Here is a 27,695-nt window from a genome sequence, read left to right on the forward strand (position 1 = left end):
TGTGCTTCTGGAGTGGGCTGGGCTGTAGCAAGCAATCAGTGAAGTGTGGGCTCAGCTCCGTGTAGACCCGCACGACTTAGTAAAGGTGGGAAAGGGAGCAGTGACTGTATTCGCACTTACACTCATGGATTTCAATGGGCTTTCATCATGTTTGGTAGATGTGTTAATATGGGTGAAGTGTTGCCTTGTTTCATATTTAAAATGACAATTTTGTTTCATAAGATACACTTCAAGGGACTTTGTTTTTGCTACGCTTCAGCCTAAGTGCACTTTGTTTTCCCACATACTTCCTGAAAATAGTTGATCAGGTGAACAATGAAAGTGATCAGTAATCATTTAAAACATAGTGTATGAAAATATGATACCTAGTTAAGTCCTTACGGTGGGCATTTTTGAGTTCATTGGTGTTGAATGTTCATTAAATAGTCCCTTTTACTATTCATTATTTTAGCTAATTAAACATCTTAATAGAAAAAATCCTTGAAATATGCTACTTTTCAAATGTTTCCTAAGATATAATTCATATATATTTCAAGATAAAAATATTGTGTCCTTAAGGAGAATTGCCCAGAAATAAATATATATTGATTTAATGACTAACTGATAATGAACACAGAATTAACCTGTAGGATCGACTTAACAAGTCTTTTCTAAATGTCTGCTTTTTATCTTCGTCTTCCTCAGTTTCTTTGATTGATGCAGACACAAAGCATTTGGTGCGTGTGCATGTAAGCTAAGTCGCTTCAGTCATGTCCAACTCTTTGTGACCCTGTGGACTCTAGCCTGCCAGGTTTCTCTGTCCATCGGATTCTCCAGGCAAGAATATTGGAGTGGGTTGTCATGCCCTTCTCCAGGGGATCTTCCCTGCCCAAGGATCAGACCCACACCTTATGAGACCTGCACTGGCAGGCGGGTTCTTTACCACTAGAGCCACCTGGGAAGAACATAACATTTGGTGGCGCTTCTCAATCCACTGTCATTCTCTGTACCTTTACCTTATGTTATTTTTTGTGTTGTAGCACTTATCCCAACTTAACATAAACTAGCTTTATTTGCTTTTTATCATCCATCTCCCCAACCTGAATAGAAGTTGCTATGTGCAAGACTTTTATTTGTTCACTGCTATATTCCCCAAACCTACCATAATGCCTGGCAGAAATTCAGTAAATATTCGTTGAAAGAAGAAATGTACATATGTAAGTTTGTGCTTAGTCAAGACTCCTAGACAAGATTGTGTTGCTACGTGGATGTATTTTTGTAAACATTGTTTACTGAATATAATGTAATGCTTATTCACTAAAAACTCAAAACAAAATTTGGGAAATACAAGGAAATATCAATAAAAAAAAAGTTAAATCATTCTCCAACCCTGAGAAAATGATGACATTTTGTTGTGTTATCCCCTTCATGTATTTGACATCACATCATAATTATGTGCCATCCTGGATATATTATTTTGTATGCTGGATTTCTTTCACTTGTATTATATCATCAGCATCTTTCTATACTTTTACAAATATTTTCTAAAGACTTCTATTTTAAATAGTAGAGTTGAAATCCTTTTCTTCTACCTCCAAACAACATAAGTAATGAAAAAACAGAGAAGAAAATCCATCTGTGATGAAACAAGTCATTAGCAGCAACCCCAGAGCACAAACTTTGAATTACACCTGCCAAGTCTATAACATATGGATACAGGTGACGAAAGACTTAAGATCATCTTGGACCTTGAACAAGGTGCAGATTTCCTTCAAATCAAGTACACTTCTATCCAAGACATCTCTGGTGTTTCCTTAATTAACCTAGAGCCGTAGATAGACTCTGGGAGAAGTTGGAGTGACTCTGTAAATATCCAGACATCACCACTGAAAGGTGGACAAGATGGAAACTAGAGGAGAAGCGATTCTGAGGTGCCATGTTCATTTTCCTCTCCCAACCTGCTAGCTGGGGGTGTCCAGTGGAAGTGAAGTGTGAGAAGGAGGGCGGGGAGGCAGCCGTAGCCTGTAGGGGGCCCACTGGGGCAAGCAGAGGGAGGAGCAGGGGGCAGCAGAAAGGAAAGGCTTTCTGCAAGAGCTTGCCAAGGCTTTTAGGGAAATGCGTTGCTTATTTCAGACTGAGAATGTACTGAGACACTGAATAATATTTGGTGAACTTAAAGAGTGAATACTTTCTGCTTATCCTGTTTGATAGAGAGACACGGCCACTAGGGAGAAACTAACCCATTAAGATTAGAAATGAGAATGAAATAGCTGAGCTTGTGCAAACTTCATGTAGTTTACAGAAAGAGGTTAGCACAAAGATAAGGGCCATAAATCAAAGATTAGGCACAAAAGGGCATGTTTCTGCAGTTGTAAAATGAGCTTTGCAGCAAAAGGTGAAGCTGAGCTTTTCAAATTGCTGGAATGTCACTGTTTGTTTATGAGGCAAGATAAAACTCATTTTTAGATAAATGACTAAATTGAAATACCATAATACGTACCATTCAGGTGCCGTTATGGTTTAAAAATGTGACTATAAAAATGCCACTTTATTACAGAATCTATTTGTTGGTTGGGTATTTTCCAAGTCCTGTCTACTCAGTGTATTGACTCCCACTAGGTTTTACTGCTGCCCGCCTTGTGTAGCCAGTACACAGTAGCTATTATAAAAGCAAGATAGAGTTCTTTCTACCTCACAGAGCCCTGAAGAGTTTTGGGAACGTAGGCCAGAGCTCGTGTTGTTGTTTATGGTATTAGATGGAGTAGAAATAAAGGCCCTTTGCTGACAAAGACCATACGTCATTTACAGAAAAGCAGTGGGTTCTTCAAAATTCAAGTTTGTATTTCATTTGAAACTTGAAAATCTTATATTCTAGTTGTTTCCCATTTCCCTTGCACAGCTCTGCCAGATTTAGGCAAGGCTGAGTTTACTATGTGAGTGTGCAAGCGCTTAGTCGTGTCTGACTCTTTGCGACCCCATGGGCTGTAGCCCACCAGGCTCCTCTGTCCATGAGATTTCCCAGGCAAGAGTACTGGAGTGGGTTGCCATTTCCTTCTCCAGGGCATCTTCCCGACCTAGGGATCAAACCTGAGTCTCTTGCGTCTCCTGCATTGGCAGGCGGTTCTTGACCTGCCTGAGCTGGTAACTCACTAAAAAAAAACCGTTGCGTGACTGCATGACAGTAGCAGGCTGCATTTTGTGTGCCTCGCTGGGTAGTCATGTTCACAAATTGCACTTTACATTTCATCATGCTACCAGTAAGGTTTTTGGAGATAGTTGGGAATAAGTCAGAAACAATGGGCAAGTGGAAGCTGTGTTTGGGTATGGAGGCCACTAGGAAGAGCAGGTTGATATGGAAAACTGAGCTTTGGGAAGCACAGAGCAGTGGATTAAGAGGGTAAGTCAGGTGATGGTATGAGAGGATGCTGTAACAGGCTTGCATCCTCTGAAGAGGTGATAAGAAGAATTCAAGGAAATGAAAATAAAGTGGCAAACTAGTAATAGTAAAGTTCAAACCATATGCAGGCACTGTCCTAGATGCTTTACAAATGTTAACTCACCTTCACCATAGCCCAGTGAGCTAGGAATGATTAACATCTCCACTGTATAGGTGGAGAAAAAAATTGAAGTGAAGGAAGTTTTAAAGCATTTTGCTCAAGTTACACAGTTAACAAGAGGCCCAGCTGGGATTTGAACCTGGCACCTCAGATCCAAGCCCATGCTCTTGGTCCTTATATTGCTTTGTCTCTCAGATATCTGTGACAAACTAAGATGCTTTGTAAAAGTTTAAGTGTTCACTGTACAGACAAATGAGTTGGCAGTTAGGTCTTTGTTCAAGGTCAGCATTTGATTCATATTTGAGACACTTTCAGGGTAGAAGTAATGAGTAAGAGTAGGCACACAGGGTCGTATCAGTGGACAGAAGTTAGTGAAATTTAAAGAGGAAAATATAGGGTGGATTAGAGAAATTATTGTAATAATGAAGCCTCATCTTCACACTGGGTTCATATTAGACAAATTGTTACATTTAGAAGTTCTAGTCTGTAACTGAAAAATTTCCTTTATTGAAAATGTGCAAATATTGTACAGTTTTACAGTTCTGTTGTTCAGTCACTAAACTGTGTTTGACTGTTTGCAACCCCATGAACTGCAGGCTTCCCTGACCTTAACTGTCTCCTAGAGTTTGCTCAAACTCACATAGTGTGCTTAAACTCATGTACTTTAGGGTAGTCCTAGAATAAACAGCATGTGAACTATTTCATTGTCCCCTATGCAAATGAATTAGCCACAGAATTTAGGTAAGTGTCCAGTAATTAGTGGATTTTTCTTTTCAATTTAGGACACTTAGCCAAAAATTATGTTGACCCTCTTGGTGTGGATTTAGTTCAGTGTTTAGGAAGTATTATTAAATTGCCAGAGATATTATTAAATCACTATAGGTTTGGCCAGAATGTACTTTTAGATGTATTTGACAATGTGCCTTCACTTTTAACAACTAACACAATTAAAAGTGTAGGAGGAAGACTTTTAGGCAATTTAAATACATATTTTCAAGCATGTTTTTCCTGTTTCTTTTTTCTTGACAACCAAGATATTGTATAATTGTTTTTAAAATAAAAATAAAACCTAATGTTTTAGATTCATTTTTAGCAGAATGTATTTGTTAGGGAGAGCAGTTTTATAGACAAGTTTCAGTTGAACAATTGTCAAAGAACCAAAGGATAGGCTTCTTTATATGCCATATGTAGGGCTGTGTCTTGACAATGTCAAAGCAACTGCTTAGTTCAATTAATGATTTGATTCTGGAATCAAATAAGAAAAACTAATTATTTGGTTAAACTAATCTGTTTTTGTTATTTTCTTTCATCTTCTTCAGTCAAAAGTACCCACTTGTAGTTGTAGAGAAGCTGATGCACCAGCTCTTACAAAAAATAAAAGGTGCTTCATTTATGATGTTGCAGGAAGCCTGACCCCAGTAACCTTTAATACTGGCTAGTTTTGGCAGATGGAGAAGGAAATGGCAACCCACTCCGGTACTCCTTCCTGGAAAATCCCAGGGACGGGGGAGACTGGTGGGCTGCCGTCTATGGGGTCGCACAGAGTCGGGCACGACTGAAGTGACTTAGCAGCAGCAGCAGTTTTGGCAGATGGTTACTCTGGACTGTAGCTGTTGTACTCTGGGACTCCTGGGAAGTAGACCGTATGCCGGAAGTTTATCAGAGAGTGCTCTTGGGGTCAACACCTGTGGAAGGGAGTGGGCAGGAGAAGCTGGGCTCTGATGCCCAGCTCTCACCAAAGGCCTCAGTCCATCAGCAGAGAGTGGAGGATCTCTCTTTAGCCAGGGGCGATTCCCAGAGAAGAGGACAGCTGAGGGCTGTCGGGCAACATCATTCCCAGCAACTGGGGATGATGTCCTTCCATCCTAAACTGGAAGCAACAGTGCCCTCTAGAATAAATGACTAAAATATTTTGAAATTTTAAGAAGGAAAAAAAAAAATCTGCATCTTATCATTTACTTTCAAGTTATATATAGTGTTATCACAGAAGCCTCATTTTACAAGGAAATGAAACCAAGAAAAATTTTATTTGAAAAAGTCTTTTGCATAGAAAAGGGAAGTGGTCATATATTTAGTTACTGGTCATCAGAAGAATGTACTTGTGTGTGCAAGAGTGTGGAATAGATAAATAGGATGAGCCACTTTTAGTCTTGTGCACTGTATTAGGAGCTTGAAAGTGAAAGTGGTTCAGTCATGTCTGACTCTTTGTGACCCCATGGACTCTACAGTCCATGGAATTCTCCAGTCCAGGATACTGGAGTGGGTAGCCTTTCCCTTCTTCAAGGGATCTTCCCAACCCAGGAATCAAACCCAGGTCTCCCACTTTGCAGGTGGATTCTTTACCCGCTGAGCCACAAGGAAAGCCCTGTTAGGAGCTTAACCTATCATTTAATCTGTGGAACTCCTCTGTGAAGGAGGTACTGTTCTCTTGATGGTATTGGTAAATAAACAGACTCAGACAGGTTAAATGATGTCTGAGATCACACAGCTAGTTTGTGATATAGTCATGACTCGAAGCCAAGTTCATCCAAATCAAAGCCCTTTTTCAGATCCCATGCTATACTGTTAGTTCTAATCCTTTAACTGTAGCCAGAGATTTTCTGCTTCAGTGGTTAACTTTCTTCCCTTGTTTTAACCATGTCTCCTTATCCGGGTTTAGGTCCTCACAAATCCCAGAAATTTGCTTTTGACCCTTGAGACAACTTCTACTGGTAAAAGGCAAATATTTTTATCCTCCCTTATCAGGGCTGTAGTGTGGATGACAGTGGACCAGCATCCTATGAAAACGGGTCCCTTCTGGGATGATTTCTGCCCCGTACTTCTGTCCCCATTTAGTAGATGTGTTAGTGGGTAAAGGAAATTCACAATGCTAAAATATGCTTAGGAGTCAGAGGTGAAGCTGGGTGTACCAATTCCAAATCCCATGCTTGATCCCCGCTTCAGTGAGATTAATATGGGGAAGGAGGTGTGTGTGTGTGTGTATACAGTAAGTATAGAAACACTCCAAACTTTGAATGACCCCACATTATAAGCATTTCATTTATGATGAGGGGTTCTTGGAACCAGTAGAAAGAAATCACTTGGGGTACTGCTAGGAAAAATATAAATATATACACTTGAAGTATATGCTTTTTGAAATGAATTTAAACCATTTAAATTAGAATACCTTCCTTTGGGCTTCTCATTTGATTAGAATGCCTGGACAGTGTTCTTTTACACTGTGTTCTGTATTTTGAGGAGCTATGGTTGACTGATCCCCACAGTTGAATCAGGTTACAAATGACACAAAATTTCCACTGCTCCATGACAGTCGGCGTCCTCTGATTTGTTTTTGACAGCACAACTGAAGTAGGCAAGATTCTCTTGTTACTTTGCTTATTTGAGTAGAATACTGCTTGTGTCAGATAGTCCATGAGGACTTTAAGACATTTGTCAGATTTTCATATAATATTTCATCTTCTATAGTAAAAAAAGGAATAAGGCAAGTCATTGTAATATTTTCAGTCACATATATTCTTTGATAAAAGTAAATGACAATCTCAATCTGAAGTATTTTATGTCTTTTCTCAAGCAGTGATTACTTTATTTGTATGACTTTGGTTTCTACGCAAATCTTAATTTAATGGAGGATTTCAGGAACAGTTGAATGAAACAGATATTTCGACATGATTGATGCAGTGTCCCATATATATTGTATAACTGCATTATAAATTACTTGAGGCTTTAATATTGAAAACAGATGAATGTATGTTTGCTTTTTGAAATGAGAAAAGAAGGATATTCGTATACAAACTTGTAGAGGTTTGACTATATCATGAATGCATGTCTTCATTAACAACCATAACTCAGCCTCCCAATTTATCAGCATTAATCTAAATGGCTGTAAACTTAATTATCAGTACTAGTGCGGCAGTCAAGACCAACTAAGAATTTATTATTTTTTTATTGTTCTGGGTATTAAAATGGTCACAGAACTACAGTAATACTGTTTCATATCTATCCCTACATATATTAAATTACGCTGATACTGATAATTTATAAAGTTTATGAATGAGAACCAAATTAAAGATGCCCTTTGAGTTCTCTTTTCCCCCCATAGTGAAGTTAGGAATCAAGTAGTAGTATAATATCTTGAGAATTCATATATAATGCACAAGGATTTAATGAAGACTTTCAGGTTTCACTGTTATGTTAGATCCCTATAGTATTTGAAGGTGGTTTTGTATGTCATTTGAATCTCTTGGCCTAAGTCTTCAAGGGAATGTTCATTTCCTAAAACCTCTTTATGGGATAAACATAAGCGTTTATAAAAGGATTCATGCACACCTCTGCTTCTAGGGTAGCCTAAAGGCGTGTGCATATACAGGCAGGAAGGAATCAGATACCAGGAGGGGGACTTGGGTCTTATACAGGGGGAAGGGGTGGCAGCTTGCGTATTGGTGTCCTGATCTGAAGGAAGCAACTGGATTTGTAATCATTTTGAAAAGTAGTACCAATTTCTCTACATCTGATGTTCAAGAGAAGATAAAAATATGGATGTTTTTGTAAAATTCCTTAATTTTAGAACACTGAGAAGACCAAATCAATCCCTGATGTGGGCTGCATATGGCCCAAAGGCATCCAGTGTTCTCATTCCCATCTAAGTCGTGGGAAACTGGAATTCTGATTGTCTTCCATTGGACATACATGGAATGAAAGTTTGAGTAGGAAACTAAGTATCTTAATAGAATCTTCAAAATGAAATCAGAGCCAGCTTTGGATAGATTTAAATTTTCTTCTTCAAGTGTGAAAAATCCTCCAGTTTTCTAGGTTAAGCCACATATATTTTAGTCCAAAAAGGAGGTGGGGTATAGGAAGTTGGAATCCTGTTTCATTTGGGATACTGTCTTTTTATTGATTGGTCCAAAATTGAATACCCAATTTCCTCTTTCACATTTATATCTCAGCATGAGATTTCCTTTCCTGATTTAAGCCTTTGTGGCCAGTTTTTATCTGATCATTTGTCTGTCTGATACCCTTGATATGTTTTTGTAACATTTTTAACAGAAAATGTAAGTGCTATTTATGGAAAGCAAGCTGGTCGGCTGTGAGGGGTCTCTTGTGATTTCTCAGGTTGTTTTCACATTCGACTGGTGCTGGCTTCTAGAACAGAAGTCTGGGAACTAACAATGAATGTTAGACCACTGAACATAGGTTTCTTTCCTTTCCAAGTCTGTCTGCAGGGGCAGAGAGAAAAGATGAATGAGAATGGAAAATATATGCATGTAGCTGAGCAGGAGGTTAATTATATTAATTTCAGACTCAACCCAGCCTGAAGACAATATAATAATCTTATAAAAAATGGAATGCCAGCAAGGAGCCAAACTTCTATTACCTTTTTCCTTTTAAGAGCACAATATGTTATAGCAATCAGGAACTCATAAATTGCCCTTACAAGCAGTTTAGAAAAAGTTACTGTGTGAAGCCTACTTAGAGTTGGAAACTGTGGAGAGTCTTTTCCCCCTTTGCACCTGAGGTGTTTTTTCCATGTGTTGAGTTTTGTTTCAGTTGTTCAGTAGAGAACATGGGAATTCTGCTGTGTTTCTCAAACATGTGATGGATGTGAAGGGGTCAAGCTGAAACTGAGTTACTTTGAATACTGAGGAGACAAATATAAATAGTACTCTGAAGTATGATTCCCTGAATATATATGTGAATACAGAGAACCATCCCATTTTCCTCTCCTTTGGACTAGGATCCCTGGTAAGAATGAAGTAGGGGATGAAGATGGGAATTCATGTAGGGAGAGATGAAATATTCTAGTGCCTTCCAACACAGACCTCTTCCTTACCTCACCAGGGAAGCTTCCGTTCCTTTCCTTCATCAATAAATACTAAGAATCACCGAGTAAAAAACCAGTGATTCAAAGTGTTGACACCTTGAAGTAGGGGAATGTTTTTCAAATAATTTACAGCAGCTATGAAAGTAATTTAAAAAGTTAATCTGCCTTTTAAGTATTCAGCTTTGTCAATTGTGCATAATATCTCAATATTTACTATTACTTTATGCTACAAACATAAACAATCATTTCAATGACCGTTTTTTTATTAAAATATGTGAACACTTATATTTCATTATTTCAGAGAACCACATGAATCCCACAAGTCCGTGGAAATTTTAGAGTGCATTTTACTGCCTCGTCACCTGTGTCTAGACAAATTTATTAGGCACTTGCTGATGGTGAGTAATACCTGTTTATTAAGCTGGTTTTCAGGCTGCTTACATGAGAACTTCCATAAATTAGCTCTAGTAACCTTAGGATTTAAACTTAAATAGAGATTAGGCATTTATAAATTGATTCTAGCGATCATGAAGTAAGAGGGAAGATATATATTTTTAAATGCATTTTTGGCTTGAAACCCCTCCCTTACTTTCAACCCCAGGGGCCTGCTCTACCATAAAAAAGGACATATTTAAACATTAGAATCTCTAGTGCCAGAAATTTCCACTTTATGTCTTGGCTAACCAGTGAGGATAGTCAGCACCTTGTCTCTCTTAAAACTGACAGGGTACATTTTTAAAGTGTTGAAAGAGAAGTATACAGACTTTACAGGTTGAGCAGTCTCAGTTTCCTGGCCTCGATGAAGATTTTGAAAGTTAAGTTACTTTCAGTTGTCAGGATAACGCACTGTGGTCAGTAAATGAACTGGCTATTTAGTCATTGGCATTTTCTAGTTAACACATACAAATTGGTAGGGCATACTCTGAAATAACTTCCCTGGTAGCTCAAATGGTAAAGAATCTGCTTGCAATGCAGGAGACCCCGGTTTGGTCCTTGGGTCTGGAGGATCCCCTGGAGAAGGGAATGACAACCCACTCTAGTATTCTTGCCTGGAGAATCCATAGACAGAGGAGCCTGGCAAGCTACAGTCTTTGGTGTCACAAAGAGTCAGACATGACTAAGTGACTGACACTCCTCCAAGACTCTGAAATACAAAATCAACATTACTTATGGTTTTATGGTACCTTAATCCAAGGAACCATCTACTTCCCAGTACGCAATTTAGTGTATTAAGAAGGCAAACCATTTAAAGACTCAGATTTATTAATCTTTTGGGTATTAGCCCAGCCCCAAGTTTTAAATGAAATCTGCCTAAGTGTGGGCAAATGCAAAGAACCTCCAGGGTTTTGTTTTGTTTTTTAGCACTTTTATTTGCAAAACTGTAGGATTGTCTATTCCTCTTATCACTGTTTAGAACTTTGGTCTGTCTCGTACCTCCTCAGAAAAGCAATAAAACCCTTTGTCTCTTGGGGTTCTTTAGGAAACTGCATTGTTTGGGGAAAGGCTCTACCATTTTAAACCCACCTTTGGTATCTTGGTGTCATGACTTCCCTGGGGGCTCAGATGGTAAAGTGTCTGCCTACAATGTAGGAGGCCTGGGTTCGATCCCTGGGAAATGGCAACCCACTCCAGTACTCTTGCCTGGAAAATCCCGTGGACGGAGGAGCCTGGTAGGCTATAATTCATGAAGTCGCAAAGATTCGGACACGAATGAATGACTAAACTTTGACTTTTCACTTTGGTATCTTGGAGATGCTGGATAGGAGTTACATGGTGTGTCATGGGAATAGCCAGCACACAAAAATGAACAATACCCCATCCAAAATTTAGTTGTTTCTAAAATCCTTTGTCTCTCATATATTCACTTCTTGATTATGTTGCAGAATCAAAAGTTAAAGAAGTATTAAATAAACTGTGAGAAAGTTTAGCAAATTTCAGTAAAATACGCTGTCTTCTAGCCACCTCTTTCTCTAGGAGAGTAGAACTTCCGTAGGTGGTGCTTCATGAGATGTTTTGTATTTTAGCTACATTTGCCCATCAGCTGCATGTTCTCACAGCAGTCAGGATATTGATTGCTAGCCATCGATATTAATACACCCAGAGTGATAATTTTGTGGTTTCTCCTTTTCTCCTACCTCTCCTCTCCTGCTATCTTATTATCCAAGTCACTCAGTCTAAGGGTAGAGAAAACTGAGATGGGTGAATTGGGGATGGAAGAATGGAACCAGAACTGCTCTGTGTCCCATCTTCCCAGTGGGAGTTACTACTCATTGCTCAGGTAGTATCCATAGGAAGGACAACTACATGTGTCCAGTGACCTCTGGCAAGCAACAAGCTGGCATCTCTCACAGTGACTCACATCACTGGACATGGATTTGGGTGCTGAAGAGAAGGCAGGACCATTTCAGTCCATACGCAGCTAGTTGTATCCATAATGCTGTCAGTAATTACCAAAGCTTTATGGAGTGCCCAGTCAAGCGCAGGTACTCTAGTATCTGTCTAGTTACTTAATCCTCATGACAGGGGGACTTTGATGACCATTTTTCCCAATTGACAGATAAAACAACTGGAGCTTATAGAGAGGCTAAGGAGCTTGCCATGGCCATTCTCCAGGTCAGTGGTGGTGAAAGGACTCAATCCTGGTCCCAAACCCATAGCTTTAAAACAGCCTGTGTGCTCCCAACTGTGTTCTTCACTCAGCAATATGTATAATGCATCCCACAGTGTGAGATTCTTCATTTGTCCCTTTTTTTCATGGTAACACTGTGATAAACAGGCTGTGTTCTTTTTCCAGTGGCAGAATGTTTAAGATATATTGTTCTTATCTTAGAGATGTATAGGGGATTTTTTCAGTTGATATGTGAAGATCTATCTCTATATTTTCCTTAAGTAAGAAACTAAATAGAATGTCTTTTTTCTTCCTTTCCTCCTAACCTTGTGATTACACTTGCATTGGAAGAGATCCTATGGCAGATGGCATCTGAGAGTAGTTTTAACAAATATGTTCATTATAAACATTGTATGGCCTTCGTATCAACCAGGTTTTCTAATGACACAATAAAAACAGAACATTTTAATGTTGAAACCTACTTAGGTACTTAGCTGTCAAACTAAATGGACTGTAGCCCATGAGTCTCCTCTGTCCATGGGATTTCCCAGGCAAGAATGCTAGAGTGGGTTGCCATGCCTTCCTCTAGGGAATCTTCCCGACCAAGGGATCAAACCCACATCTCTTAGCTTTCCTGCATTGGCAGTGAGTTCTTTACCACTCGCGCCACCTGGGAAGCCCTGCCAAACTAAATCAGCCAAGTATTATTTTCTGCTAGCCTCTTATGTGGATAGCTCAGTGTCCACTTCTGGAGTTTAACCCTTGCCAGTCAAGTCGTTTTTTCATGTCCCCCCTTCATCTCACTATCCTCCTAGCAATCACTACAGTCTAGTCTTTTTACTCAAGTGGAAACTTACCATTATATTAGGTACATTTTTTTAATTCAATAATTTTCACTGGAGACTGTTGAAATTAGTGCAAGTTTTAATTACTATTTGAAAGAATAGATAGCTTTTATATGTAAGCAGTTACTTAAACTGAACTAATGAAACATTAGTAATTATATCTTTATTTTTGCTTTAATGAATCACTGAAACTGTTTTGTAAGTAAACTCTGCAGAGATACTTTTTTTTTTTAATTTTATTTTTAAACTTTACATAACTGTATTAGTTTTGCCAAATATCAAAATGAATCCTGGAAAATCCTATGGACTGAGAAGCCTGGTAGGCTACAGTCCATGGGGCTGCAAAGAGTTGGACATGACTGAGCAACTTCACTTTCCTGTGTGATGATAAGCAAATGCTGACTGAATATGAAGAGATACTCTTTAAAATGATATTGTTTGAAAATGTTTTTGGTTTTCTCTTAGGTGTAGGTATTGAGTATTTCGGAGAGGCCAAGCATGCTTCATCATATATGGCAAAGCCTTTCCTCCTTGGTTCTCCTGACATTTGGGGTCAGACCACTCATTGTTGTAGGGGCTGTCTGTGTGCATTGGGGGATATCGAGCTGTATCTTTGGCCTCTACCCATCACATGTGAATATGTAACCTCCTCCCAGATATGACAGTTAGAAATGTCCAGACATTGTCCCATGTCCTCTGGGGCAAAATCACCCCAGACTGAGCACTGTTGCTCTGTGGTTCTCCTGCTGAGAAGTCTTAGTTAGAGAGGGATCAAAATATCAGCTCTGGTGATGACCAAGCTACAGAAGATAAGGTGGCTAAGGTCTAAGACCAGGATAGGTTTCTTTTTCTTTTCTTTTCAGACACCTTTACCCAAGTGTCATCTTACCAGGCCTTCTCTAGTCACTCTGTTAAAAACTAGCACAACCCTATGACTCTCAGCCTCACTTGCTCTATTTATCTTCCTTGCACTGTAGTTATATATTGCTTGTTTTTTGTTTTTTTTTTTCCCTGTCAAAATGTAAGCTATAATTACCTTCAAGGCTCATTTCAGAAAATTTTAAATTGCCTTTTAAAAAAAAATTTTTTTTTAATGTAAGTTACATGAATGCAGGAAATTTGTGTTTTATTTAGTCCTATAAGTGCAGTACACAGACCCATATCTGACCCATAATTTGTAACCCGTGAGAAATTGTTGACTGAGTGAGTCAATTATTTAGAGACACTTTCTATAAAAAAATAGAGTGAGGATATTAAAGATCACTAATATAGCTGAAAATAAATTGAGAGAGTTGTTAATGGAAAAGAAGCACAACTTCAAGTATAATAAAATCTACCTAATGATTTTATAATTAATTGTTTCATAATTGAGATTTAGGTTTTTCCTTCATTTGATGGAATTAGTTGTACTAGAGTCCATTTTTCATGTCAACCAACAACGGCTTCAGATGAGAGAAAGCCTTGAGCTGTAAGGAAATGAGGAGAGAAAGTCCAGATGATGCATGAAGTCAGAAAACAGTTGGAAAATACCAACATTTCTTATACAAGCAACCATTGAAAAATGTGTCAATAAGCAAAAGCCTGTCATTAGACGGTTTCATTGGAAGGTACGGAAGAACAAATACAGCATTCCTTAAAATGCTTGTTTTGTAGTTTGAGAAGTAACAATTGAAGTTGGAATTTAAAGGAAATAATTTATTTATTGAGTTTAAAATTCTTATTCTGTATTTTAAAATCTTTTCTTGCTTTATGCTTACTTTTTCAGCTCCCTATTTTTAACCAATTGCAAATGTTTTTAAGTACCATTACACTCAGTCTTTTGAATTGAAGTAGTTGCCTTTAGTAGAAAATCTGAATTTCATCATAAAGATGGAACACAAAATCCTTGGCTTAAATATAAGGCTCAGAAATGAATGGGATAAAATGATGTCAGCTTAGCAAATGGTAAATATACACATTCCACCAAATGTGCTTTTGTCTTGAAGAATTATGGACATGTGTACCAGGCACTGTGAAGACTGCAGCCCCTTCAGGCTGTATACTGAATACCACCTGAAATTTTATATGACAGGAATAGCCAACCTGGTCATAGGCAGACACCAGAATTCACTAGCATTATCAACAAAAGGTCTGTGACAATTGATCTTTCAAAAAAAGTGTTATTCTCAGATTTATTGCTGTTGGTTGATTAGGGTGCCCTCATGTGTTTCCTAATTATAGTACCTATTTAATTCTTTCAAAGTACCTGTCATTTCTTACTTTTAAACATAGGGTCAATATAATTAATGAAAATACTGGAATTTTTTTTCTCATACATGCTTCTTGAGATATATGTAAAGTCCTGAAGAGTCCAAGGCAGCTCTGGGTCAGTGGATTGGGCCCTGTTTATCATGAATTAGTTACAGAAGTAGAAGAACCAAAGGAACATTTGGTCCTATTCCTCTTGTTTGTTGCGGTTTGGAGGGGTGTTGGCTCACCTGGTCTTACGTAGTATGTGGGTGGTATGTCCTTGCCTGAGACCTTTCTCCGAGGCTCTCTGTCCAGTGTTATTCCCATCCTCCATTTGTGGCATAACGTGGTCGTATCTTATCCCTCATGGATTATAGCATAGCTCAACATCTGGAGCCAGAGGTTTTGGTTTTATAATAGAAATAGGATGAGTGGAGGTGACAGGAAACAAAGAGATTATAGAGTAGCCTTTCATTCCCTGAAATTCTGTCTGATAGTAGAACATTTTGGAAATGTGCGTGTGTGCATGCTCAGTCGCTTCAGTCATGTCTGGTTCTGGAAACCCATGAACTATAGCCCCTCTGGCGGCTCTGTCCATGGGATTTTCCAGGTAAGAGTGCTGGAGTGGGTTGCCATGCCCTCCTCCAGGGGATCTTCCTGACCCAGGGATTGAACCCACGTTTCCTGTAGCTCCTGCATTGCAGGTGGATTCTTTACCAGCAAACCACTGGGAAAGCCCCATTTTAGGAATTTACTCAATCAATGGACATATTAAGTTTCCATTACATGCAAAACATCCTGATGTGTGATGTGGGGGATACAGAGATGAGTATGAATTGCTTTTTTTCCTGCCCTCCAGGAAAGCATGTCCTCTAATGATTTCCTTCCTTGAGATGGTCTACTACAACCCATAGCTACAGGTCTTTCTGGAAGTGTTAGACATTCAGGAAAATCATGCTCTTGTGACTTTTGCACATCCAACAGGATGGCTTACATGTATCATTTGATAGCATTTTTGTACTTCTTTAGAATTCATCCTTGCAAGGACTTTTTTAAAACTTAAAAATGTATTTCATTTATCCCATGATTTGCTCTGTGTGGTTTTATATTTTCTAAGTACATTAGCATCACTAGAACATGTTAAAAGTAGAATTCCAGTGTTAAAGATGAGGGGATAGAGTTTGTCTCAAATAGCTGATGATGTTTCCAGAGTCAAAATAAAACTTCCTCTTTTCTCTTCATTCAAGTAGAAGGCAGTTTGACCAATGAACTCAATGTCTCTCTCCTGCAAAACATGGATTCATGGACTAATAGAGTTTTAAAGCTCTAAAATTATTAGAGGTAATTTCAGAGACAGCGAAATTAGTAGACACTGAAATACACATCTTCCTGCTAGTCACTGAGTAATAGGAATTTCACATTCTTATCTGCTTATCTGATCATTTCCTGGGGTTTAGGTGAATGAAAGTAGAGTTGATAAATGAGCTATTTGATCTATTTTTGGCATGTCCAGTGCCTAAGCATAAAGCTGAGAAGTCAATTCTAAAATCTTTTAGTAGTCACAAAAAAGTAATAATGTTGACTGCTGAGATATATTATGAACTGTGGGGTTGTTAAGAGACACTAATGACATGGATATAATTATGGATACAATGAAAGCAGTTGTCAGTGGATTTTGTAGGGTTTCTTTTAAAATCACATTAACAAGATTACCGAATAATTAGAACACAGTTTGAGGCAAGCTTTGCAGGAATGATTCCCAGATGTGAGTGAGCTAATTTTTATCACTAGATTAAACTCAGTATTTTAATGCAGCTGGAGCGAAAAACATATACTTCAGTAGGACTTACAGGAAGCCAGAGTTGTTTGACTTTCTTCATTTTACTCACAAATTATTTGAAAAGATAGACTGAGTTCTTTGTTATCCATAATATATTACAGCTTTCTGGAAGGTCTGTGTGAGTAGTGCTTTTCAAAGCTTGCTGGGATAAAGTGGTCATCACAGCATCTTTACCGCAAAGAACATCTGCTCACCAGCTCTGCTTTCTTTGGTTGTAGGAGTACTTTAGGAGATGATTTCTTTTTTGTCTCTTGACAGACTTCTGTGCTCGAGGCCTGACTGCAGAGATAACAATAGTGTGTGTGTGTGTTTGTGTGTGTGCACACAAGTATAGAGTATGCTAAAATCATAAGCCTGACCATATAAGAATTTGTTGTTTCTCCATGTATCCTGAAAGTTCTTGGTTCTTTCACATATGTGCAGATATTCTCAATTTGAAAAAAAATACTGATTTTCATTTGTCTCCCTTCTGATTATGCTCTCAATTTCTACAGATGTTTTACATTTTTAACTAAAATAACACATTCATCCTGGTACCTTGGAATGATGAGCATTGTATTCAAGCAGTTCTGTTTGTGTCTTACTTGTAGAATATTGTGAAAATAAATATCTAATGGTTTTTCATCTAAAATAGAACTGTGAAGTTTTTGTGGGAGAAAAAAGTTGAATTTGGCAAACGTTTATCCTGAATTTTCCTCTCATGCCATTGCTTATTAAAAACATAAAAATAAGTGCTTCCCTCCCTATTTCTCTTTTTCTCAGCCTTTGAATATTGAACATAATCAAACACATTATGAGCAAAGGAAACTACTTGTATTTTGTTTTTACCTCTTAAATTAATTTTCAATAAGTAAAAAATACCACAAATATTGATTATATTTATATTTTTCTCAAATTTCTGGGATCCTCCCATTATTTCCGATTCGGAGGGACATATATCTTTCATTCAAAATATATTAACAGTTGATATACAAATGGGAAAATCTTAATTTTCCAAGCATTTTATATGTTCCTTAAATAAATGTGGGACATAGAAACAATATAAAGTTTATTATCTCATATTTGTTAAGACATCTTTGTTCCTTAAAGGGAAAAAAGATATATGAACCTGGCTTTCAATTTCTGGAACATTATGGTCTAGAGTATTACTGTTGTTCATTACCTTGATGTTCTTAAATAATGTTCTGATAACAAGAGCCTTCATTGTCTAAGCCCTCACAGTTTGGTTACAAGGTGAACTATCATAAGAAGAAAATATTTACTGATGAAGTGACTGGTTATAAAAGTAGCCTTCTAAAATCTCACTAAGCTGATGTTTTTATTAATCAGTTTTGGGCTGATCATAAAATGCTTACAACAATGTAACATACAAAAGAAATGCAATGCTAAAAATATGGTACACATGCAATCCATATAACCAATTGATTGCAAGAATTCATTAATTCTTGGACTTCCCTGGTAGCTCAGTGGTAGAGAATCCACCTGCCAGTGCAGAAGACACAGGTTCGATCCCTTAACTGGTAAGATCCCACATGCCTTGGAGCAGCTAAGCCTGTGCACCCCAACTAGTGAGCCTATACTCTAGAGCTGGGAAGCCACAACAGCTGAGCCCACATGCCCTAACTCCTGAAGCCCCAGTGCCCTGGAGCCCATGCTCTGCAACAAGAGAAGCCACTGCAATGAGAAGCGCAAGCACCACAGCTGGAGGGTAGCCCTTGCTCGCCACAACTAGAGAAAAGCCCATGCAGCAGCAAAGATCCAGCACAGTCAAAAATAAATAAATAAATAAAATTATATATATAAAAAAAGAATTCATTAATTCAAAACAATTGATGTTGGAAAACTGCTTGAATCATATATAAATCCATTGATAAATGAGGATCCAGCAGAGTGAGACCAATGAACAATTAAAAATGAGAGAACAGAAATGGATGAGGACATAAGTAGATGCTTCATATGAAAATTATTTTAGAATCAAAGGGCAAGAGGAACCCCTGGGAAAATTGATGACATCTTTGAGTATTCTTTGAAATAATAGCTCTAGTTTAGGCTGAACTGTAGTGTAATTTTGTCAGGAAAGAAAAATTATGTCTACTTGCTTCAATCTTTACTCCAGTTCATTGCTGCAGTTATAGCTTAAAATTTTCCTTATGATATAATTTTAATGAATTTATTTAAGATAATAACCCAACATTATGTTTTTCACTATTTCAATGAAAAGTGGCTTAGCCTTTTCCTGTTACCAATTTTTGTCTGATAATGAAAGCCTCATGATAAAGTCATCTGAACTATTCATCACCAGATGGACTCTGAATTATCCATCACCAGTAATTATGAATAAAATGTGCCTCAATTGTTTCCTTCATTAAAAGCCCAAAGTATTTATTTGTTTCATCTCAAAATACTTATTTAGCACAGTAATTCTCAACTCTTGTCAGGCTTTAAAATGACTTACTCCCAGGGTCCACTCCAAGAACAGCTAAATCAGAATCTGAGGGTTGGAGCTTGAGAAAAACTTTTTTTGTTTGTTTTTAAGACTTCCTATGAGATTCTAGTGAGTACCACTGATAGTACATCAAAAGGTATTAACTTCCAATGATTCACTTTGCAGAATCAAAAAAAAATGAATATAGCTGTTTTCTTTCTGCTAGCACTGTTTTAATGTATTAAAAAAGTTCTTAAGTTTTCCCTTACATAAGTCAAATTTGAAAAAGTAATGGTAACCTGCTAGATATTGACAAGAAAGAGAGGATTCTTAACCATAATAACTCATTTCTGCATTTTGAACTATATATTTCTTTAATTTTTTTTCTGCTATTAATTACTCCAAACACTCTCTTCCAACAACACAAAAGAAGACTCTACACATGGACATCACCAGATGGTCAACACCAAAATCAGATTGATTATATTCTTTGCAGCCAAAGATGGAGAAGCTCTATACAGTCAGCAAAAACAAGACCGGGAGCTGACTGTGGCTCAGATCATGAATTCCTTATTGCCAAATTCAGACTTAAATTGAAGAAAGTGGGGAAAACCACTAGACCATTCAGGTATGACCTAAATCAAATCCCTTATGATTATACAGTGGAAGTGAGAAATAGATTTAAGGGACTAGATTTGCTAGACAGAGTGCCTGATGAACTATGGACGGAGGTTTGTGACATTGTACAGGAGACAGGGATCAGGACCATCCACATGGAAAAGAAATGCAAAAAAGCAAAATGGCTGTCTGAGGAGGCCTTACAAATAGCTGTGAAAAGAAGAGAAGTGAAAAGCAAAGGAGAAAAAGATATAAGCATCTGAATGCAGAGTTCCAAAGAATAGCAAGGAAAGATAAGAAAGCCTTCCTCAGTGATCAATGCAAAGAAATAGAGGAAAACAACAGAATGGGAAAGACTAGCGATCTCTTAAAGAAAATGAGAGATACCAAGGGAACATTTCATGCAAAGATGGGCTCGATAAAGGACAGAAATGGTATGGACCTAACAGAAGCAGAAGATATTAAGAAGAGGTGGCAAGAATACACAGAAGAACTGTACAAAAAAGAGCTTCATGATCCAGATAATCGCTATGATGTGATCACTGACCTAGAGGCAGACCTCCTGGAATGTGAAGTCAAGTGGGCCTTAGAAAGCATCACCTCGAACAAAGCTAGTGGAGGTGATGGAATTCCAGTGGAGCTATTTCAAATCCTGAAAGATGATGCTATGAAAGTGTTGCACTCAATATGCCAGCATATTTGGAAAACTCAGCAGTGGCCACAGGACTGGAAAAGGTCAGTTTTCATTCCAATCCCAAAGAAAGGCAATGCCAAAGAATGCTGAAACTACCACACAATTGCACTCATCTCACACGCTAGTAAAGTAATGCTCAAAATTCTCCAAGCCAGGCTTCAGCAATACATGAACCGTGAACTTCCAGATGTTCAAGGTGGTTTTAGAAAAGGCAGAGGAACCAGAGATCAAATTGCCAACATCCCCTGGATCATGGAAAAAGCAAGAGAGTTCCAGAAAAACATCTATTTCTGCTTTATGGACTATGCCAAAGCCTTTGACTGTGTGGATCACAGTCAACTGTGGAAAATTCTGAAAGAGATGGGAATACCAGACCACCTGACCTGCCTCTTGAGAAACCTATATGCAGGTCAGGAAACAACAGTTAGAACTGGACATGGAACAACAGACTGGTTCCAAATAGGAAAAGGAGTACGTCAAGGCTGTATATTGTCACCCTACTTATTTAACTTATATGCAGAGTACCTCATGAGAAACGCTGGGCTGGAAGAAGCATAAGCTGGAATCAAGATTGCTGGGAGAAATATCAATAACTTCAAATATGTAGATGACACCACCCTTATGGCAGAAAGTGAAGAGGAACTAAAAAGCCTCTTGATGAAAGTGAAAGTGGAGAGTGAAAAAGTTGGCTTAAAGCTCAACATTCAGAAAACAAAGATCATGGCATCCAGTCCCATCACCTCATGGGAAATAGATGGGGAAACAGTGGAAACAGTGTCAGAATTTATTTTTGGGAGCTTCAAAATCACTGCCGATGGTAACTGCAGCCATGAAATTAAAAGACGCTTACTCCTTGGAAGAAAAGTTAAGACCAACCTAGATAGCATATTTATGAAAAGCAGAGACATTTTGCCAACAAAGTCCGTCTAGTCAAGGCTATGGTTTTTTCCAGTGGTCATGTATGGATGTGAGAGTTGGACTGTGAAGAAGGCTGAGCACTGAAGAATTGATGCTTTTGAACTATGGTGTTGGAGAAGACTCTTGAGAGTCCCTTGGACTGCAAGGAGATCCAACCAGTCCATCCTAAAGGAGATCAGTCCTGGGTGTTCATTGGAAGGACTGACGCTAAAGCTGAAACTCCAGTACTTTGGCCACCTCATGCGAAGAGTTGACTCATTGGAAAAGACTGTGATGCTGGGAGGGATTGGGGGCAGGAGGAGAAGGGGATGACAGAGGATGAGATGGCTGGATGGCATCACCGGCCTGATGGACATGAGTTTGAGTGAACTCCCTGAGTTGGTGATGGACAGGGAGGCCTGGCGTGCTGCGATTCATGGGGTTGCAGAGTCAGACACAACTGAGCAACTGAACTGACTGAATTACTCTCTTTAAAGAAAACATCACAGTACTACTTGTGTTCCTGAGAGGTTGAGGATCTGGGAGGCAGGGCCTCTTCAGACTTGTCACACTTCACTTTCTCTATTCTTTTCTGCATCTTACTGTAGACACATAAGTGTACCCTGCTGGAGACCCTGGTTCAATTCCTGGGTCAGGAAGATCTGCTGGAGAAGGGATAGGCTACCCACTCCAGTATTCTTGGGCTTCCTTGTGCCTCAGCTGGTAAAGAATTTGCCTGCAATGTGGGAACCCTGGGTTCAATCCCTGAGTTGGGAAGATCCCCTGGAGAAGGGAAAGGCTACCCACTCTAGTATTCTGGCCTGGAGAATTCCATGGACTGCAGAATCCATGGGGTTGCAAAGAGTTGAATACAACTCAGCAACTTTCACTGATTCCCTAAATCTACAGTGGTGCCTCATTGAGCTGAAATACTTCTGATGGAACTGCCTTGCCTGTGACCATCCTGTTTGTCTGTCTACCTGACTTGCCTCCTCCCATCTTCACCAGCCTGTAGACCGCCTCTGAACTTCCACACCCTTCTGCTCCCCCATCAGCTGAATGGTCTTTAGAAAGAGCCACTATACTGTATTTCTCCCCATGTGAATAGTACAGTTTTCTCATATTAGATACACAGTAAGTTCTTAAGTTAGGAAATTATGGAAAAGGATCTAATGGCAGGGAGAATCTCAGTATTTCATTCAGTTGTAATAGAAGTTTATTCTGTACAGATTTATTTCAAGAATTGCATCTTCTTGATCATGGCACATTTCTACATTTGGAATAAGTTAAGCACAGCAGTATCTGAATTCATGAGTCCATCTCACCTGAAAGACTTGTAAATGCATAAATGTGTTTGCTGATTTTTATGTTTTAGTAGAAAGAAATATGACAAATAATTTTGTAAGTTCCCATTAAAAATAGAAGATTTCTTCTTTTATTATAATTCAGTTTCTCAGAATTAGTTTCAGCTTATATAATTTTTAATTGGGATGACATGATTTTTAACATTATTGTTTTATTTCAGTACACTCTAAATAGATATTACAGTTGAGATTTCTGCATTTCTTTTGTCCACAAAGAATAATGCCTCACAAGATGTTTATAGTTAAAAGAGTTTTGCTTGAATCATTGTTCATTACTAGAAAAGTCTCAGAAATCACCTTTCTATACTTTAGCTCAGACTGACTCACTGCTCATTCCTGACCAACTTTAATTGCAAATGTTTGGGGGCTAAAACTGTGTTATTTTAGGTTTTTTGTGCTTATGTGTGCAACAAAGCCCAGGGATCATGGAAAGTATATGATGGGGTGGTCACGAGATGGATGTCCAAACCAGAGTCAGGGTGCTTCCTGGCAAAGCCAAACAAAAAGGTGGGTCCCAGATGAGAAGGTGAGATGAAAAGAAGGAAGATGAGAAAATGGTGTTCACAAGAGATTGGGGTGGCACTGAGGGATTTCTTGAGGCTTAACTGAAACCAGAACACCAAAGACCATGTAATAACATTTAGTATTTATTCTTGCTAGTAGTGTTGAGTGCTGTTTACTTTCTTTGATCCTGAAGATCTTTGCTAGAAACATTAACTCTGTATCTAGGGCATCAGTTACTATAACCCAGATCTTATTTTACCTCTAACATTTTCTATTGATTCAGCATGTACACTTCGGTGTTCTTTTGGATATGAAAGTATTATCCTTTTTCATGCTTTTCTTTTTTTACCGTAAGTTTTGTGGTGTCTTCTCTTCTCATTTTACATATTTCCCCCCATTAATAGATGTGCTTTTTGACTCCAGAGGAAAATTAAAAATGTCGACTGATTAAAGACATTATTTCGTCTGTAGTGGTTGTGTACTTGGCATGGTCAGTAAATAGTTTTTTTTTGTTTTGTGTTTGATGTCATTAGGACCTAAACAGGCCTGGACAAAGGGTACTAATCAGCAGCATGCAGCATCTCTGTGTTTGGACCCAGCCCTCTAAGTGGGATGTTTGTATTGACCTCATTGAGGAAGGCTGGCTGCTTAGCAAATTTGGCCAAGCCTGTCCCAAACTAGAAGAGTTTGTATACAATATGTGGGCTTTAAAGCAGAAAACCAGATGATGCCCTTCCTCAAAAGAAAGGATTTGTCCGTAATGATGACCTGTTGTTTCCCCAAAAGCAAGATACTGTGATCTCACCCACTGTTATCCTCTAGGAGGCAGGCATGTCTGATTCATCTAATGGCTGTATTGGAAGCAACCAGGCTTATGACAGATGGGCAAAGTGCAGTCTTGAAAATCTTGGGTGTTCAGCGTTTCTTTATGATGTTTTCACAAATGTATTAAGTTGGTACATGTAGTAATTTCTGTGAAAGTCATTAATTACTTTTATGCCTCTGCACCTCTTACTGGGTTTTATCCATTGCCTCCCAGAAAAATGAGTTCCTTGTATAACCAATTCTACCTTGTCATCGAAGATCACACTACTGCTTGCATTAAAGGCTCAGGGGTCTTTGCAAAATTTCCAGGAATGTTTTTAAACTATTTTTTTTTTTTTTACTAAGATGTCTTTTTTAAAAATCCATAGATAAAATAGCTTTCTTTTAAATTATTGGAGTTTCCATTGGACCCTCATTAATAGGATTAAAGTCCAAGTTTCTGTTAAGTTATCTTCTCTGATTACTGAGCTTTCTTCTTCTCTTACTGAAGGACAGTTGTAAATATGGCATTATAGTGGGTTTTTTTTTGATTTGCCAGATTTTGTGGTATCATAAACATTAGAAACCTTTCTTCATGGTTCTATATAAGGATTAGAAAATAGTTCCTCACTACAGAAAAGGTTCTTGGAGGTTTTTAAAAAATGTTTTTTAACCTTTTTAAAACTTCATATACTTTTGTATTTATTGATTTGATATTAATGCATTGCATATTAATATAAAGGCCATATACTTTAATTTTGGGATAAGATTTGACCTCACAGACCTCCTGAGTCCTATTGTAATGAAGGACCAAACTTGGAAAGTAAATATTATTTGCCCTGTCTTATATTACCTGAGTCTGAAAACAGGGAATGAGAATTGTTAACATTTTAAAAAGTGTGCTCAATTTGATGGCCTGTTTCTTTGGTTTACTAATTAGCACTCTTATGTACAAAATCAAAGATTTTTATTTACTTTATTTTTGTTTTCTTAGATAGCAGAACTTTTTAAGGAAGTGCTTTATTTTGACCTTACTATATCTTTGATTATTTAAGAAAATAAGGCAAAAATTTCTCACTTATGAAAGAACTAAGTTTCTTTTTAGTTTTTTTGTGTCATTTCTGCTTATTTTTCAATGTTTTCTTGTTACCAAATATTGCTTGAAATTCATCTCTGATCCTAGCTCAATGAAGTGTCTACATTTTCTCTGAAAACTTTGGAATTTTGCTTTCCCAAATTCAGAACCTAAATGCAGAAAAGTAAAATAATAAATCACCAGGATATCTTTTACACCTAAAACAATTTTTGAGATTTCACAGATACTGGAATATCACAGAGATTTATACTTTCATCTTATAAAAAGAGAAGCGCTAGAAACAGTTTTGCTTGAAATGTTACTATTGTAAAAGTTTATAGGACGAGTAATGGCACCCCACTCCAGTACTCTTGCCTGGAAAATCCCATGGATGGAGGAGCCTGGTAGGCTGCAGTCCATGGGGTCGCTAAGAGTCGGACACAACTGAGCGACTTCACTTTCACTTTTCACTTTCATGCATTGGAGAAGGAAATGGCAACCCACTCCAGTGTTCTTGCCTGGAGAAACCCAAGGGACGGCGGAGCCTGGTGGGCTGTCGTCTCTGGGGTCTCACAGAGTCAGACACGACTGAAGCGACTTAGCAGCAGCAGCAGCAGCATAGGAAGAGTTGTCTAATAAAAATAGACTCTCAGCCTTCCCTATGATACAACTGTATAAATTGTTATTAATATAAATATTAGTATAAAATTTCAGAAATTGCTTTATGGGAAGTTCCTGGATATTTGTCAATTCTCCCACTTTCATAATATTTTCAACAGCCTTTATTTGTGGAGCAATTTTTAATTCACAGCAAAATTGAGAAGAAGATATAGAGATTTCCTGTAGACCTCCTGCCCCTATCCCTACTTTCACAGCCTCCCCCATTATCAACATTCCTCACCAGAGTGGTACATTTGTTAAAACTGATGACCCTATATTTGCATAGTATTATCACCCAGCATTCATAGTGTACCTTGGTTTGTTCTCAGTGTTCTACAGGTGACAGATTTGCACAAGTGTATAAGGGCCTGTATCTGCCTTTCCAGTATCATACAGAGAGTTTCACTGCCCTTTAAATCCTCTGTGTTCTGCCTGTTCCTCCAGGCCTCCAGAACTTTTTCTCGCTCACTGTGAACCTTGTAAAGAGAATCAGTCTTTTTATTCCTCACAGTTACAAGCCAAGAAAAAAATCATTGTGAACAAATGACAACATAAAACAACTTTGGGTTCCTTGAAAAGAAGATATGAGTCCATTTTTAAACAAATATTTCTTTTTGTTGTCTTTATGCATTTGAGTTGCAGGCTACTCACTTTATACCTTGCTTTACAGATAAATATATAGTTAACCAGAGTTGATACGCCATGGCTCTAAATGAACAGTTAATATAACTGTGGACTCTGGAAAGTTTGTCTAGAACAGATCTGGAATCACCACCAGTTTCCAGTTACTTATCACCAGTGGATGAAGAACCCCATCAACATGGAAAATCCTTTAATACACATTTAGACTAAGATGGTATTGCCTAGGCTGTATCTGCTATGCTTCTGTTTATTCCTGAGATCAATTATATTGCCTTGGCTGTTTTCAAAAGTATTTTTCTTGTGTATTGCTTTAGTAGTTAGCATCATTAGAATTAGAGCTGGAAGGAATGAACAATTATACACACTATTATGGATGAATATTCCAAACAACAACGTGTTGAGCAGAAGAAAGCAGGTACAAGAGGATATACTTTGTGATTCCATTTATGTAAAGTTAGCAAGGCCAACCAGCCTGTTGTGCTAAAACTCAGGATAGTTGTCAGTTAGGATAGGGGAAGGGCAGTGACTGAGATGGGACAAGAGGGAGATGGACTCAGTTTGTGAAAATTCATTAAGCTGTACAATTATGATTTGTGTATTTTTTAACCAAAAGCTTGAAATAATTATAGCAGTTATAAGATAATTGAGGGGAAGAAACAGCTGCTGAGTTAAAGCAGGAATAGGAGGAGGGCCCAAGATGGGGATGGGGTGAGGCTGAGCCAGTGTGAAAACCACTGGTATAACCCAAGCACCATGTTTTGGAGCAAAGAAAAGAAGGGTTCCCCTAGAGACAAATTACACAGCTACTTGATGACAGCATTTATTAACGTATTTAATAACGCATGCATATTGAGCATGTACTGTGTCCTAGCTATGGGGCAGGATGCCTGTATATAGTTGAAAACCAGAGTGACCATGCCAGATCCTGCCCTTTTGGAGTTGCTTTATTTTTTTATTTTTTCAAAACAACTCATGATTGTCTTTATTCATTTATTTTACATTTTTATTGGAGTATAGTTGCTTTACAACATTGTTTTAGTTTCTGTTGTACAGAAAAGTAAATCGGCTGTATGTATACTTATATCTCCCCTCTTTTTTGGATTTCCTTCCCATTTAGGTCACCACAGAGCATT

The 27,695-nt window shown here is 38.1% G+C and overlaps 1 protein-coding gene and 1 non-coding gene across 6 annotated transcripts in view; both read left to right on the plus strand.

Annotated features, from left to right (window-relative positions):
* The window catches only part of LOC102397629 (synuclein alpha interacting protein), a 165,725-nt gene that overhangs the window by 21,293 nt on the left and 116,737 nt on the right, over positions 1-27,695 (plus strand). Inside the window, exon 2 of one of the 5 annotated variants that reach the window (XM_044947803.2) lies at positions 9,659-9,755. The exons of the other annotated variants lie outside the window; for them this stretch is intronic. The gene's annotated coding sequence lies outside the window, so the exon portion shown is untranslated. The remainder of the gene's footprint in view (positions 1-9,658; positions 9,756-27,695) is intronic. 5 annotated transcript variants of the gene reach the window in all.
* LOC112587166 lies at positions 13,187-13,228 on the plus strand. Its single transcript, XR_003111693.1, has one exon. It is a non-coding gene; the product is annotated as a small nucleolar RNA SNORD44 (small nucleolar RNA).

Source organism: Bubalus bubalis, chromosome 9, assembly GCF_019923935.1.
Source record: "Bubalus bubalis isolate 160015118507 breed Murrah chromosome 9, NDDB_SH_1, whole genome shotgun sequence".
Classification (NCBI taxonomy): domain Eukaryota; kingdom Metazoa; phylum Chordata; class Mammalia; order Artiodactyla; family Bovidae; genus Bubalus; species Bubalus bubalis.